Raw genomic sequence first — 15,056 nt, 5'->3', positions numbered from 1 at the left:
TCTCATGGCTTGCTGATGGTCTAGCTTTTGGCACCTCTAACCTTAATTCACCCAAGTACCATGGAAGACAAATATTTGTAAAAAGCACTTTAAGAAGGGTCCTTGGACAGCACCCATACAGCAAAGGGGCCTGGAGACGGGTGTAACAAATCACAAGAAAGATCATTCAGAAAATTCATAGGTCCAATTGCAAACTTAATTGGCTTGCTGGCTTGCCTCACAAATGCCGTGTTTGATCACCTGGTGGGATTACGACCATCAACTAAAGAGAAAAAAACCTCCCCTGTAAATAGTAAAAGTCTATGTTGGCTCATGTATAAAGTTCACCTTGTCTATTCAGCAGATGCCTCTCTTAAGGTTATTGTCTTTAGAAAACAAACCCCTACTTGCTTAAGACTTTCATATACTCTAGGTCCAAAAACACATACTTGGAAAGAAAAAAAAAAGGCAATACTGCTGGCTTAGCAAAAATGGCATTCACTATGATGGAATTCTATAAAAGGAGTATGACACCTAACAGTGTAAGAAAGAGCCCTTAGCAAAAAAAAAAATTGAAAAATTGAAAAACAAAAATACCACCTGTACAAATCTAGCTACACTCTGGAAACCCTTTCTCAGCCACAGAAAAACAGCTCGTGCTCAGTGCCTTGAAGTTGCAATTAAATTGTAGTAATTTAAGATTATCGGGAGAGCAAAGGGCAGTAGGAGCTCTTTGGAGGGCCTCCCTCCCCACTTAATGCTCTTCAGTCAGGGGTTAAATGAGTTTCTTTAATGTAAGTACCTTAAAGTAACTGAATCATAAACAAAATTTATACTGTTTTCTGACAGCCTGCAATCTATTTAAATTTTATTAACATGTGCCTAAAATTATTTTTAAAAGACAGAACCCTTCCAGTGCCCTGTAAATATTCTTGGCATACCTAGTGAAATATCAGTGGCACTACAACACCCAGCATTGTCTGAATTCACCTATTTTTTTGTGATTTAGCATCTTACAAGATAACATTTCAAAACTGAGTTAGAGTCTTAAGTGAAACAAGAAAACTAAACAGCACAAGATTGGCTGCAAAGGGGAAGCTGGGTTCAAAAGAAGTTGTCACATCTGCTATATTCTCCGTTCTCTTTCTTAATGTTGGCACTGGACATGCTGTGGTATAAACACATTTGCTTAGGAAATATGACAATTCTGTTAAATTGCTCAAAAGAGACATACCTTCAATAGAGCCTAAGAACACAAATACACAAGGCCAGGGTAGAGTATTAAGCAAGGAAAAACTTAGTAACAGAAAACCTTGCCTAGGCTCAATATTAACCCAGCTAACTTTTTGTTATTGTTGCTACAAATGATTTAACTAGAAAATATTTATAGTTTTAAAAAACATTACATATTACACTAAATTACCTAATAGCTTCCATGTGTATGTTTAACTTGCATTGTTTAATTATACAATAAAAGGTATATCCAATAAAAAGCTACAGACTTTGAAACATGTTGGGAACTTCAGTTATGAAATTCTGACTTACAATAAAACAAAGTTCTTACTATGTGATCAACATTTGTTAATTAAAAACGCAGTCCTTAAATGACAATCATTTTTATTCTTCTGTATGTGTTTAGTTGTCCTATTTCCCACTTTGTTCTACTTAATTAAAAATGACATTTAATTTGGGGATAGTTTATAGCAAAAGAAAAAAAGTGTTACACAGTGTATACTCTAGGATTTAATATAAACATAGTATCTTGCATCTCCAACAATATAACCCCCTTAATTTGAGGCAGTTAATTTGAATAGTTGATTTTTCTTTCATTATACTTTGATAAACCTAATGAAACAAAATGCTAAATTGCTGTTACTACTTGCTTTAAAAATGTAAAGCAGTTAAATTTTCCTAGACAACAAGCAAGAACAAGTTATAGAGAACTTGAATAAAAGTAGCAACGTGGTCATGTTGAATGTCAATCTAAAAAAAGAGGTTATGTCTAATCTGGAGAATGCTCTCTCGCCTTTTTAAATTCCAAGAGTGGGCTGACACAAAACTTCATCACCAGGGATTTTTTTTTTTTTTTTTTGAGCTTCACATCAGATTTAAACCCTCACATACAAAACCTTGGCTTCCCTGACAAGGCAGATCTTCTAAACTTGATGTGAGAAAACGTTATCTAACTCTAGTGTAGGAGTCTAATGTTGGTAAAAAGAATTCCACTGCACAGTTCTGGGTAGCGAGACAGCCTCTGGAAGACTTAATATTCTTTTAATACCTTTTTGGGTGCATTCTTTCATCAACAGAAATGTATTAAAAAATAGCTTGTTTGGCAACTCAACATCCATCAGGAACTCAAATGCTGCCTAGAGAAGGGCTGAATGTTGCCTTCCAAGTGAGTCTCAGCTTGCAGAACAAAGATCAGCATTTGCAATGGTCCATTTCTGCATTAGCGAATATGTAACTTTGCTGCTTGATCGAATAGTCCAGGGTTCTCCATCTAGAGCTCCTGACCTCCCAGCAGCAGTTCTGTTTGATCTCTACTGCTTCCTTAATTTGGGTTGTCAAGGTTCAGCAGTTGAAGGCTGTTTACTTACCCACCCACCTACCCCCCTCCAAAAAAAAACCTGATTTTTTTTTCTCTCTTTCATACAATGACTAATCCAAAGTCTACGGGGTGGGGGGGGGGGATGCATCCAGTTGCAAGACGTTAAACCTTTTTCTCCCCCTTTACTCCTTCCCAGGGAGATTTTAGCTGACATCTTTTGAATGGTAACTAGTTGTGCTCCTCTTTATATTTTTAATGCTCTTGAATTATGAGACATTTCAGAGAGAAAAGCCAAAGAGGAAGAAAAAAAAACCATTCCAAATCTCGGAAACTGTTAAGCCCAATTTTCTTTTTCTGGTCTCAAAGAGATGGGTATTTCCACTTGGAGAATCAAAACTCTAGTAGAATTCTAAAAAAGGTTTGATACATCTCTCTCTGGAACTGAATTAACAGGAACTCCTCTGTCTCAGTTATGCAGGCTAACCCTGGATACAGAACACCTGAAGTCTTACATTTCAAATTCTAGTTAAGGCATCGCCCCCAAAAATGATTCTTACTGTGGAGAAAAGGGGGGTGGGGGAAATGGAAGGTAGTAATTTTGCAGAGATTCTTCAAGTATATTTTTCAGCGGTAGAAAAATCCCTTAAATATCATTCAGATTTTTCTCAACTCAGCTATTGTGTAAGCCCTCAATCCTGAAGCCTACGGACGACCAAAGAGAAAGTGTGGACAGTTTCACTGCACAGACTCCTTTTGAAGGGGATACAGAATGCCCCTCCAACATTCCTAGTTAAAGAGCAGTAACAAAAAAGGAAATCCGAACTTAGGAAATACCTGTGACCAGACAGGAGATCGACACAAGCCCCTGACGAGTGGGCTGGAGAAGCTCACAGGCAAACCAAATGAAATGTTTATATTAATTTCATTATTCTGCCCAAGCCTCACAGATGAGGGCTGGAGTGGCGGGGCTGGGGGGACTGGGGGAGGGCGGGGTGTTGGAATGAGAAAGAAAGAAGTTTCCTTTCGGGTTTTCTGGTCGAGCAAAAGGAAAGTGAATTAAAATGAATGCGTAGGATGAGCCCAGACTAAATCAATATACTTTGTAATCAGCCCGGCCAGGGTATTTGGACACAATGACTTGGAAATAATTAATAGTTATAAGGGGGGAGTGGGGTGAGACGGGGGGGGGCGGTGAGGGATGTCACTATATTTTATCGGAGCACTTTACACTTCACGCTAAACTTTGATCTCCAGATCTTGGGATTTAGGAAAGAAAGGGGGTGAGGGGAGAGAAAGTCCAGCATTTCGAAGCACCTACCAGCTCGAGGATGGGCACATTCCTGCCTCCGAGGGCCTTATCTCTGCGCTCAGCCCCCCGTGCTGGCGCTTTAGGCAGAGAGCCTCCCGTGGTGTCCCTGGCCCCCGCCCGCGTCCTCGCCCCGCGCCGGCGGCCGCCTTGACTTACCCGCCGGGTCCTCCCGTCACGCCCGCGGAGGAGGCGCCGGCAGCACCAGGGCCCCGTGGCCGCGGCCGCTGCCCCTTGCCCGCTGGCTCGCCGCGCGCTCTCTTCTTCCTCGGGCAAACTTTCGGGTTCTGCGGTCGACAAGAAACCGGGGCGACCCTCAGCAAGTCTTCCCGGCGCAGGTTGGGGGGGCCTGAGGCGGGCGGGATAAGACAGGAGGCTGCGGGGCCGGGGCAGAGCCGGCGGCGGGCTCGGAGGCGCGGCGAGCGCGGGCGGAGGGGAGAGGATGTGGCTGAGGGAATCCCTGCAAGGATCCCGGCCGGGAAATCGGCCCGAGCCAGAGTCTCGGCACCTTCCCCGGGATCTCACAAAGTTGCCACAACACAGAAAGGAGGGGGGAGCGAAGGGGGAAGGGGGTGGGAGAGGGAGACGATCGCAGGCGCTAAGGTTTGAAGTTACAACTGTTTATTTAGTCCTTATTCTCACAGGGGGCGGGAGCTGCGCGGGAATCGGGGTGGGGTGGGGGGGCTGCCGGCGGCGATTTCGCAGCAAACACAGGGGGGTGCGTGCGACTTTGTTTCTGGGCGCGGAGCTCCCCGGCGCCCGCGTGTGTCGCCGCCAGTCTCCGGGGACCGAGGCGGAGTTCACAACAGGTGGGGAGGGGACTCGCCGAGGGCCAAAAAGAAGGAATCAAAGTTTCCGAGCGTGGCGGGATCTGGGGAGGAGGGGGGCGGGGGGCGGGGGCGAGTGGGGGGGCGGAGGCAGCGAATGACCGCGACCCCGCGGCAGCTGGCAAACTCCTCGGCTCCCGGCGCCGCCGCCGCGGTCCCCGCCCGGAGCGCACGCAGTCCCGGCCCGCCGACTCCGCTGAACCTTCTCTGCGGGACGGCGACGGCGCGCGCGGAGCTCGGGAGGGAGCCCTCGGCCGCCGGAACAGGGCCGGGGGACGCGGCGACTCGCGCGCATCTCAGGACAGATCCGGGCTCGGGAAATCCCCCCGTTCCCCAAGCTTAAAAAGGGAGAACCAGAAAGTGCGCACGGTGGAGGGAAGGGGCACCCGGGCGCCGCCACTCCGCACGGCGCACACTGCTCCTCTCCCACGCGCAGAGCCGGCCGCAGCTGTCGCGGCCCGTCGGGCTAGGCTAAGTTCGCCGCGCGGAGCGCGAGGGGCGCGGTGGGTGTCTAGCTGGGGGTGCACGGGTGTGTGCCTGAGTTTCCCGGCTCCGGGAATGGGCTCGGGGCAATGCGTGCGTGGCACCGGGGGGTATCCAGGCGCAGGCATCCCAGTCTTTACGGCCACGGCCCCGCGGAGCAACCCAGGGGCACCGAGGGGGCACACACTGGCGGAGACCGGAGGGGAAAGTTTGCTCCAAGTCCAAACTTTGGGCTCCAGAGACGCCCGGCGCACGCCCCCTCCCGCCGCAGACCCGACCGTGGGCCGCGCGCCCGCCCCGCTGCTCAGCTGGCACCGCGACGCCGGACACCGAAACTTGCGCCGGGCGGCCTGGGTGACCGATTTCTCTGGCCGCGGCGACCGTGGAGAGCGCACAGCAAGGCATGAAGAGGCCGAAGGGGAGGCGATCTGGCCGCCAGCGCGTCCCCCCGCCGCCCCTTTGACTTCTGGAAATCCACCCCCGAGTGCGGCGCCGCCGCCGGAGCCCCCGCCACCCCCGCGCCGGCCCGCAGCCCCCACCCGCCGCGGAGCCGGGCCCCGGTCCTGAGGAGAGCGGCTGAGAGGGGAGGGCTGGGGGAGATGCACGTGGAGCCTGGAGGTGGAAAGTAGGTTTTTTCTTTTTCTTTTCTTTTTTCTTTTTCTTTTTCTTTTTTTTTTTTTCTTTCTTTCTTTCTTTTTTTTTTTTTTTTGTGCTGGTTGTTGTTTTAAAGTGGCGGAAACAAGGCAGGAGGCGGCTTGGGGAAAAGTGGAGCAGAAATGGAAAAATACAAACTCACCCGCTGCAAATGGTCTCTCGGTGCAAACTAAGGTGTTTTCGGGCCTTTCCCCGCGCGCGCCCACTCCCGCCCGCGCGCACCCCCGCGCACACACTCCCTCGCGCACACACGCGCGCACACACGCACTCCGGGCGAGGGCCGGGCCGCCGCGAGTTCAGCGTGCAACCGCCACACAATAAATAACAATAGATTCCTCCGCTCGGGACTAGCTTCCCGGAGCCCGGCCAGCGCCGGCGGCGGCAGGGGCGCGGACAGCGCCGGGCCGGGGACCCCAGCCCGCACCCCCGGCCTCCTGCCGGGCCCCCCTCCGCCTCACGCACCCCAAGGCCCCCCGCGCCCCTGGACCGCCAGCCGCCACCCCCGTCCCCCGGGCCACTCGGCCGCCGGCGCCCACCGCGCTCCCCCCGGCCTCCCGGAACAAATAAATAAATAAGGCGCGCGAGAGAGGCCAACACGTCGCGGAGGGAGATGTTGTTATTTTTTGCCGTTGTGCGTCCCTGACGTCACATCCACCTGCTGGGTAAACAAGGCTCGCAGCAAAAAAAAAAAAAAAAAAAAGAAAAAAGAAAAAATAATCGCAATTGCCAAAGCGAGGGGGGCGGTGCGGCCCGGGGGTGGGGGGTGTCCAGGGAGGTGGCAACGAGGGGCGTCCAGGCTGGCTGGGGAAGAGGGTAGGGAGCAGAGCCCCGCAGGCTAGAAAGGAAGGGAACGCCAGAGCCGTCCCTGGCAAACGAGGAATCTGGCAAGAAAGACCTGGAAAAATGAGGGGCATGGGGGAGGGGTGGGTCCTTAGAAGATGGGGAAAGGCGCGGGGGGGCCCATTCAGACACCGGGAAGAACGAGAAGGAGAGCGTTAACTAGGGACGAAGATGGGAATGCGATGGCTATTTGCTTAGTTTCTGAGCTAAAAATACAGAAGGAAGCAGAGAGGACAGGCAAGGATGTGAGTTTCCTCCAGTTAAAAGTGAAAGCGTTTTGCCATCAGTGACAGTTGAAGAAGGGGGAGGTGGGGCGGTGTTTTCAAACCCCTTTCTCCTCTTCCCGTCCTCCCTTGGTCTCTCTTTTCTTTCTGCACTTTGTCCAATGAAAGAAGGCGAGTTCGGGAGGTGAAAGTTCAACAGAAGGACAAACCCCTGTTTGCAAGGAAACAGAAACCCGCCGGAGAGGGGGTCTTCCCCCTGTGTTTCTGAATCAGGAGAGTGTAAATGTGGGACGAGCTTCTCCCCCCTGCCCTGTCAGAGTCATTGCAGGAATGTGTAGATCCACTTTGGGGGAAAGTGGCTGCAGCAAGAGCTGTGTGCTTGCCGTGGCTTCTCTAAGGAAACCGCCCAGGGGCTAGCCTGTCAATCAGTTGTTTAACACAAAGTACCTGCTCTCCCAGAGATCTGTCACATGCAGAAAACTGCGTCCCATTCTTTGAAAAGGTGAGGTTTTTTTCTTTTTTTTCTTTTTGCTGTTCTGAAGTTTGGTGGAATTTAGACATTTTAAGGAGAAAATTAGGAACATGAATGAAATGTTTTGAAATCTACATATGCATGTATACAACAAAAGACACTAGTATTTCTCAAGATTTTATCAACACAAATGCAGCAGACTTTTTGTGTCCAAAAATGTGACTTAGAAAGGTATAGGGCTCTATGGCTTGTTAACAGAGGTAATTTTTTTCAGACCCGGCACCCCAGATGCTGCCAGACTTCCAAGCCAGCATTTCCAGCTACTGACTGGATAGTACATCCAGCCAACTCTTTATGACAATATATTGAAAGCCATCCCTGTGGATTCCTACAAAGTACTTTGGGGTCAGGGGTGGGGGTGTGGAGAGTACTGTCCCATTGGTCTTGAGACCAGCACAGTGGTAGGTAATAAATATCCTGAAAATGTTAGTATAAAGTCTTTTTCATGTCTTTCTAGAAATGTTGTTAACCATTCATTTACAGAATTTTAAATCTCAATTTCAGTAACAGCAAAAGACTACCCTTTGAAAACTGTATCTGTTTTGCAAGTAAAAAAATAACAAAGCTATTAACTATTGTAACAGAATAAAGCCAGAGAAAGGGAGACTGTGGTAAGGTAATTTCGTCATAAAATTCGTGTTAAATGCATGTTGTGCAAGATTCCATGCTATCCCGACAAGAACATCCATCAGATCTTTAGACTAAAATCTAGATTAAGAAAATGCACTTGAGTTCATATAGAACTTCTCTAGCCTCCTAGAGGCTGGGGTTCATGTTGTCTTTGACACCAGACATTAGGAAAGACATTAATGACACACCTCCTATGTTCTAGACCATATAACAGGCACAAAGGAATGCAAAAATAAATAAAATCCCTGCCCTTAAGAAGCTCATAGTCTACAGCTGTCAGTAATAACATCTAATATTTATCGAGTGCTTACTATGACCTAGGCACTAATGTAGAAGCTTTATGTCAACTTAGGTAAAACTTTCAGCCCTTTAATGTCACTGCAAATTCAATATGTAGAGTTCCATTGAATTCCATGTGAATTCACATTCACGTGGCGGCGGGGGGCGGGGGAGGCGGCGGTATTGTTTTTCATTTCTAAAATGCTTGCCAGATATAATATGCTTATGGTGTATGTCAGATTGCAGAATTATAACTCAGGTGAATAGCAGCTTATTTCAATGTGACCAATTTATTCACAGCCTTTAAGGAAGGATTCATGCTCTGATCATGTTTTTCAGACTGAACAGTGAGTTTTTAAAAAATTATTAGTATTGCCATACTAAAAAGATCTTCAAATGGCTAATCTCACTGTGCATTTTAAGTGCCATAAACTCTACGTTCACTTGAATGTGGGGGTCAAAGTCAGACTGGCAACAAGTTTTTGCCGACAAAAGGAAATCCTGGTTGTAAATCCCATGATATATTGTGCCCAATTTTGTGTATAATACTGTCTAATGTGCCACCTTATTAAAGAACTCCATGTCCATTTGGCTTACATTAGGTGGAAACTTAACTGCAGCTTAACATATTGTTCATTTTCAACACTGTCACGTTACATTCACAGGAAGCACATTTTAATTTCTTTATCAGTAATCAACTAGAAGTTTCTTTTTGTTAAATTAAAGCAAGAAGGGACTTTTAAATAAAGGGCATGTGGGTAGGACGCCACCTTTTGGTGGTAAAACAAATGGAAATCCCTTTTTAAACATATGTTCCTGACATTTCGTTTTTAATTACACCAAGGCAAAGGTGCTTGTCCCCATTTCATTATATTTTAAGAGGGAAAAATAATTCTAAATGAAAAATTAACAAACTATACTTAACTGCAGCCAAAATTTCCCCAAAGGTTTTACAACATGCAGTCCTTGTCACATAGTCTATGATGGCAAATTCCAACTCTGTTTTGGCAAATACTGTGTCAATGAATATATGCACATTTGGGGGGACAGAAAATGAAGTGGATATTTACCACATAATGGGATACCTGAATGCTCTTCTAAGTTTAGAGTTAAACAGAAACCTTAAAATCACCTAACTCAGCATTTCTTAAACTACAGTTAACATCTTTCTAATTTCTGCCATAGCTACAGAACATAACAGTTCCTGAGTGATTAACATACTACACTCATTGCAGTACAGTTATTATGATAATTGTACTATTTTCTTTTATATCAATCTACTTTTTTTTTCCTATTACTACCTTAAACAGGAAATCAGTATTGTCTTCCATAAATTAAAAATCACCACAGGGAAAATAGTCATTGGCTTCTCTTTGTTAGAAAAGGAGAGCAACAAAAATATTAAAAATAATTTTTACAAAACGGAGAGTCAAGTGCTGACAAGTGTTAAGGACGTGAGTGTCAAAGGAGAATTTTGTTTTTTTCTTTGTCTCTTTGAACAACCAGAAGGATTGCAGAGAGAGTTTAGTCCTCCATATATGATTCAATGTTACCTAATGCCATCCCAGTGGTAAGACCCCCTCAGCTTTGAGAATCCAGTATAACCAAGTAGATCAAATTACAGATTAGGAAACTGAGGCTCAGGGAGGTTATACTGCCCTATGAGGCCAAAAATTGGTGAGTGGCTGGAATAAAGGTGTCCTGACTCATGTGTTTGTTTATTTCCATATCACACTTCCCACTTTACAATAGTGATGTGACCACCCCCTCAGACATTACATGTTCTACTTCGTTTCTCAGAAACAGCCAACTTGCATAATATCCCTCTACAGACGGAAAAACTAAGGTCACAGAAGGTCAAGATCAAACTCAACCCCTTAGTCACCCTCTCCTCTCCCCCAGGTGGGGCAGACTCCAGGTGGCAGTAAACACAGCTGAGAAAGGAGGGGCAGGCTGAGAGCAGACTAGGGGGAAGGGAGAGGTCAGACTCTAAGTAAAAACTTACACTCCCAAGTTTCCCTTCTAGAAGAGAAAAATGGCCAATGACAATCATGTGTTTCCCAGTAAGTGGCAAGAGAAGGGTATCCTCTATGTTCCAATGTCCCTATATGTACACAGCAGAAATCAACAGAGGATCTCTTGTTTTAGAGTATACCATGTCACCAGGCACTCTAACACCACCCAATTTGATGTGGTTTGAAAAGCTAGTCAAGGTATGGTGAAAGACTCCAGTTTTAAAAAAGTGTCATTCCCAACACCAGAACTTGTTCACAGGCTCAGCAGTAAAACTAGAGACAAGAGTGCATTTTCTGAGGTTTTAACCACAGAGAGGGCCTTAGTTCCACAGACTGCGTTTCCTGCTTTTTTTCTTTTAAGGGCACAGTTCTATTAACATAAATAAACATGGCCTGCAAATATTTTTATATTTTTCTGAATCAGTCCTTGGGAAAGGAGGTCTCTGCTAAGTGTTCATATAGCTGTTTGCCCCACGGGTCCCCATGGATTGTATTCCCTGTAAACTACAATGCACAATAAAGTGTCTGGCCAGTATGTACAAACTTCACAAAGCTATTCTAGTCTTCTAATCCCTGACCATTCACATTGCAACAAGTTGGTAATTTGGAGCTATATCAAGGGAATATGAGAGGCTCAGTCCTACCTGCCACAGGCACTAGAACAATCTACAGCCTTGCTATGCAAAATGAGATGTGCAGCCATGCAGCCTGGGCACCACCTGAAAGTATGTTAAAAATGCAGAATCTCAGCCTACTCCCTAGACCTGCTGAATAAAAATCTGGATTTTAACAAAACTACCTAGCCGAGCCTCACACATTCAAATTTGGCACACACGGATCTGCGGTGCACACAGCCCCTTCCACAGCAGGTACCATTTCGATAATCTTTGCAGCCCTAAAACTATTTGACAGTCCTGCAAGCTGTCTACCATACCTGGTTCTCTAAACTGGCATCTTTTGTAAACTTTGTTGGTTCCTTGTTTTTCAACCACTTGCAAAATTAACACTAAATCACCCAAGTAAACCATGAGTAATTCCTTTGACATTAATCATAGGGCGACCTCTCCCCTGTTACCCCAACGAGACTGCTAATTGCCCTCCAATTGTTTAACCTTGCATTGTTTCATGAAGACTCAGAGAAAGGTGGAAGATATTCCCCACCAGGCCAGAAACAAATGCCAGACAGGTTTTGGGAAGGATGAACACATGCTATGACTACACCTTGTTAGTAGAAGGGCTTTGCTTTCTTTGTTTTGTTTTCTTTTTTATGGAAGAGATGACGCCTCCATAATTATAGGTGTTGCTGTTTAAAACCCAGAATGTTTTCCAAACCACGAAGGGACCACACCTCCAGCAGCCCAGGAGGCATCTGGTTGGATTCTCTTTCCAGTTCCCTACACAGTTTATAAAGACACATCCAAGCACCACTTGATTTACATTAAGGATAATGGCAGAAAGGGGGGACCCCATCCAAGCACGGTTGTTTCCTGAATAAACATAAAGGGATCACAGGTAAACCTCACAGCAGATGATTAATTTGTATCTGTGAACTTCTTCAGAAGACTCTAGTCCCATCCCCTTCCTAACAAGGCAACAGGTTACTTTTGTGACCAACCAAAAAATAATTAAACCTATTGTTTTAATACTATCCTAAGGCAGCATAATTAAGTCTCTGGGTGAGTAATTGTGTACCTGAATTCAAAATAAGATTTCACATGTGAAGCTAAATTCTGATTGCAATCTAGGAGAAGTGTCTTGGCTTATATTTAGAATCTATGAGTGCCAGCTCACTGTTACCACAGGCATTGTTCCCACAGGGCTGGAGACAAACTCTTTGTATGAGAAGGGAAATGAGGCAGATCTATCCACCTGCAGCAACAGGGAGGCTATGGGTTCCAAGCTGTAGATTTTAGAAGGGACAAGAGGATACTCAGCATGGGGATGTGCACATTTTTGTTCAGCTAAGCTTGGGATTTTTTTGTGTGGGGGGCTTTTGTGGGGTGAGGGAGTATTAGTAATATCCATAAGATAGCTATCAAAAAAGACTTCTTTTCCTGCAGAATGTTCTTGAACCACTGTTTAAAATGCTATACAAAAACTAAAAATGTGTGTGATATCCCCAAGGTTAGTATGAATCCTTAAGTAATGGATTGGAATTGAATGTATCTATATGGACAGGATAATTATATATATATATATATACACACACACATATATATGTATATATATATATAATATATATATTCACAGATACAAAAATAAATCTGTATGTGTATGTACATGCATTAGTATGTATACATGTATTTCCTAACTGTCCATTGAGAGGGGCTAGAAGTGGTAACAACCCAATAACCATGAGCACACCTAGCACCCAGATCTTGGTTTCTAAATACCTTTCACCAATAAAAGAAATCAGGGATCCTTGGAGAACTAGTTAATACCAGGGATGAGGTAGTGAAAATACAAGATAAGCCTAGACCATCTGGTGGTACCAGAAAGTGATAAAGAAATGCTAAAAAAAAAAAAAAAGAGAGAGAGAGAGAGAGTGACTTACTGGCTTAGTAACCAACCTGAAAGAGCTCCCCAATGCCCAAAGCTGAGATATCCTGAGCAAGAAAATAGGAACAGCATTGGATTGTAACCCAAGAATGAAATAAACATACATGAGTCCAAACTGATATAAATGTTAAGTACACATTTAAACCTACATGTGTACACATATACACATACATGTATATATATCTACATAAATATATAAGAGTTCTGTAGGCAACTCTTCCCTAAAGAAGATTGGTGGGGCCCGGCAATTGTGTCTTAACAAGTTTTAACAGGTGCTGCTGATACTGTGGCAAAATAAATCAACCAGGTAACTTAAATTATGGAAGTGGGTTATGTGTAATTAGGGAGGAGTGGGGCCTGTGGCAAACTTGAACACATAGGCCTCAACCAGAACAGGTGGATGCTGATCACTGTCACCAAAAAAGGAAGTCCAGAGCAGGAAAAGCTTCTGAGTTTTCCAGAAAGGCAAAAAGAGCAGATTTCTATCCACAAAGTCCTCAGTTTTAAAATTCTAGGTGAGCTGATCAAAGCAGAACTGCAAGGAACACCAAGGCCATGAATGGCCCACTTACGATTCCTGCCTTTGGGAAAACTGAGTCATCACATCAGTTCAGGAATGATAGGGTGTTTCTTAAGAGTGACAACAATGAAAAAAGAAGAAGGGGAACTCAGCACTTTTACTTATTCTTAAACTCCTTCTCAAAAGCATTTACAAACCACTGCAGACATCCTCGTGAGGAAAGTGATTTACATTCTGAATCATTCCTACATTCTGAATCATCTGTCAGTAAACACTCATATTTTCTAACTATCAGTCAAAGCATCAGTATTTAGAAGGAGCTGTTATTTAGAAGGATTCTTAGTTCCTCCTCAGAAAAAGAGTTCAAAAGTCTTACTAGGATCTTTTACTCAAGGAGCCCAGTGACTGGACAACCTCCTATACACATTACAATTACTCTCAGTCTGGCTGGTCATCAACAAAGCCCATTTGGTTTTTCTCTTGTGTGTCCATCCTCACCTCCTCTTTCTGCTCATATCAGTCCAGAGCCACATTAGTTAGAGTCCCTTCCCTCAAGGAAGATGCCACCTTAGCTCCCAAAAGACATATAGTAAGTGTAAATGAGGAGATAAGACGAATATTTGAAAGCAGCAGAAAAAGGCATGAGCATGGGACATCTGCAAAGATGAAGGAGAAGAATGTGGGTTGCAGGTGTGTCTTCCAGGCAGGTAAGACTTCACACGTGGGGCTGGGGTTATAAGAATAGCCTTGCAGGTAGAAAGTCAGCAGCAATGAAGGTGTGGAGTCTGTAAGGTCTTGGTTACTGGCAGGGTCTTGAGCATCAGACATACCTAGGTGACAATCCCAGCACCACCATGCTTACCAGCAAGCTCCCGAGCCGTTCCTGCTCCTTGGTAATACCCCAGTAACTGCACACATCATACAGCATCACTGAAAGGGTGGACTGGGGCCATGTGTGTGTACTACGTAGCTCAGGGCTGGGCGCAGAGTAAGTGCTCAGCAAATCTCGGTGCTTTTGGAATGGCAGCACGTGATTCAAGACCCAAGATCCCAACTCCAGTTCACGGTTTCCCCATGATTCAGTGCAAGGAATTCTAGGCCTTGGAGCTCGATATAGGGGAACATTTTAAGTCTGGACTTTCTCACGGCCTTTTGAATCATTCCACTTAGGCTGTCTGCCCTGCTCACTCTGAAATCAGGGCGGCCTCCCATTCAGTAGTTCTTGATGCAAGAATGAAATAGGAATCATTGTTTTAAAACAGCAACAGAAGAATTGCTTTCCCAGGCAGAGCCATTCTCGTGAAACTGAGAAGGGTCCCTTCACATTAGGATTTCTAGATCTGTGCACAGAGAACTGTGGAGCGGGATAATTCGTCGCTGTGAAGGGACCCCCCAGCCTTGGTCTACTGGATGACAGGGGCAGCCACCCACTCCCCCATTACAATAACCAATAATGTCCCCCGACATTGCCAGATGTCCCCGGGGAGGCAAAATTGTCCTCAGGTGAGAATCCCTACCCCAGGGCAGCCAGGCAGGCCTCTCTCGGGGTGACCAACATTCCTCTACCTGTCCCTGGTACTTATCTCATAACTTCCCCACAAAGAAAAGCAGCAGAAATCAGTCTCATTTCTATCTTTAACTGAGTAACTAAGTCATT

At 45.5% G+C, this 15,056-nt stretch overlaps 1 protein-coding gene and 1 long non-coding RNA gene across 6 annotated transcripts in view; one reads left to right on the top strand and one right to left on the bottom strand.

Moving 5' to 3' along the window:
- FOXP1 (forkhead box P1) overlaps window positions 1–15,056 on the bottom strand; it is a 568,729-nt gene that overhangs the window by 553,483 nt on the left and 190 nt on the right. For 3 of the 5 annotated variants that reach the window (XM_057507378.1, XM_057507370.1, XM_036878332.2), the window contains exons 1-2: window positions 5,943–6,083; window positions 3,996–4,123 (exon numbers count right to left, since the gene is read on the bottom strand). The exons of 1 other annotated variant lie outside the window; for it this stretch is intronic. The gene's annotated coding sequence lies outside the window, so the exon portion shown is untranslated. Of the gene's footprint in view, window positions 1–3,995; window positions 4,124–5,942; window positions 6,084–15,056 lie in introns of those variants that run through there. One more of the 5 variants, XM_036878333.2, reaches the window with a different exon arrangement.
- LOC118908373 (uncharacterized) lies at window positions 6,567–7,998 on the top strand. Its single transcript, XR_008999247.1, has 2 exons — window positions 6,567–7,366; window positions 7,611–7,998. It is a non-coding gene; the product is annotated as an uncharacterized LOC118908373 (long non-coding RNA).

This window comes from Manis pentadactyla, chromosome 1, assembly GCF_030020395.1.
Source record: "Manis pentadactyla isolate mManPen7 chromosome 1, mManPen7.hap1, whole genome shotgun sequence".
Taxonomy (NCBI): Eukaryota; Metazoa; Chordata; class Mammalia; order Pholidota; family Manidae; genus Manis; species Manis pentadactyla.
The sequence above is the reverse complement of the archived record's forward strand: the minus strand, read 5'-3'. Positions and strand labels throughout refer to the sequence as shown.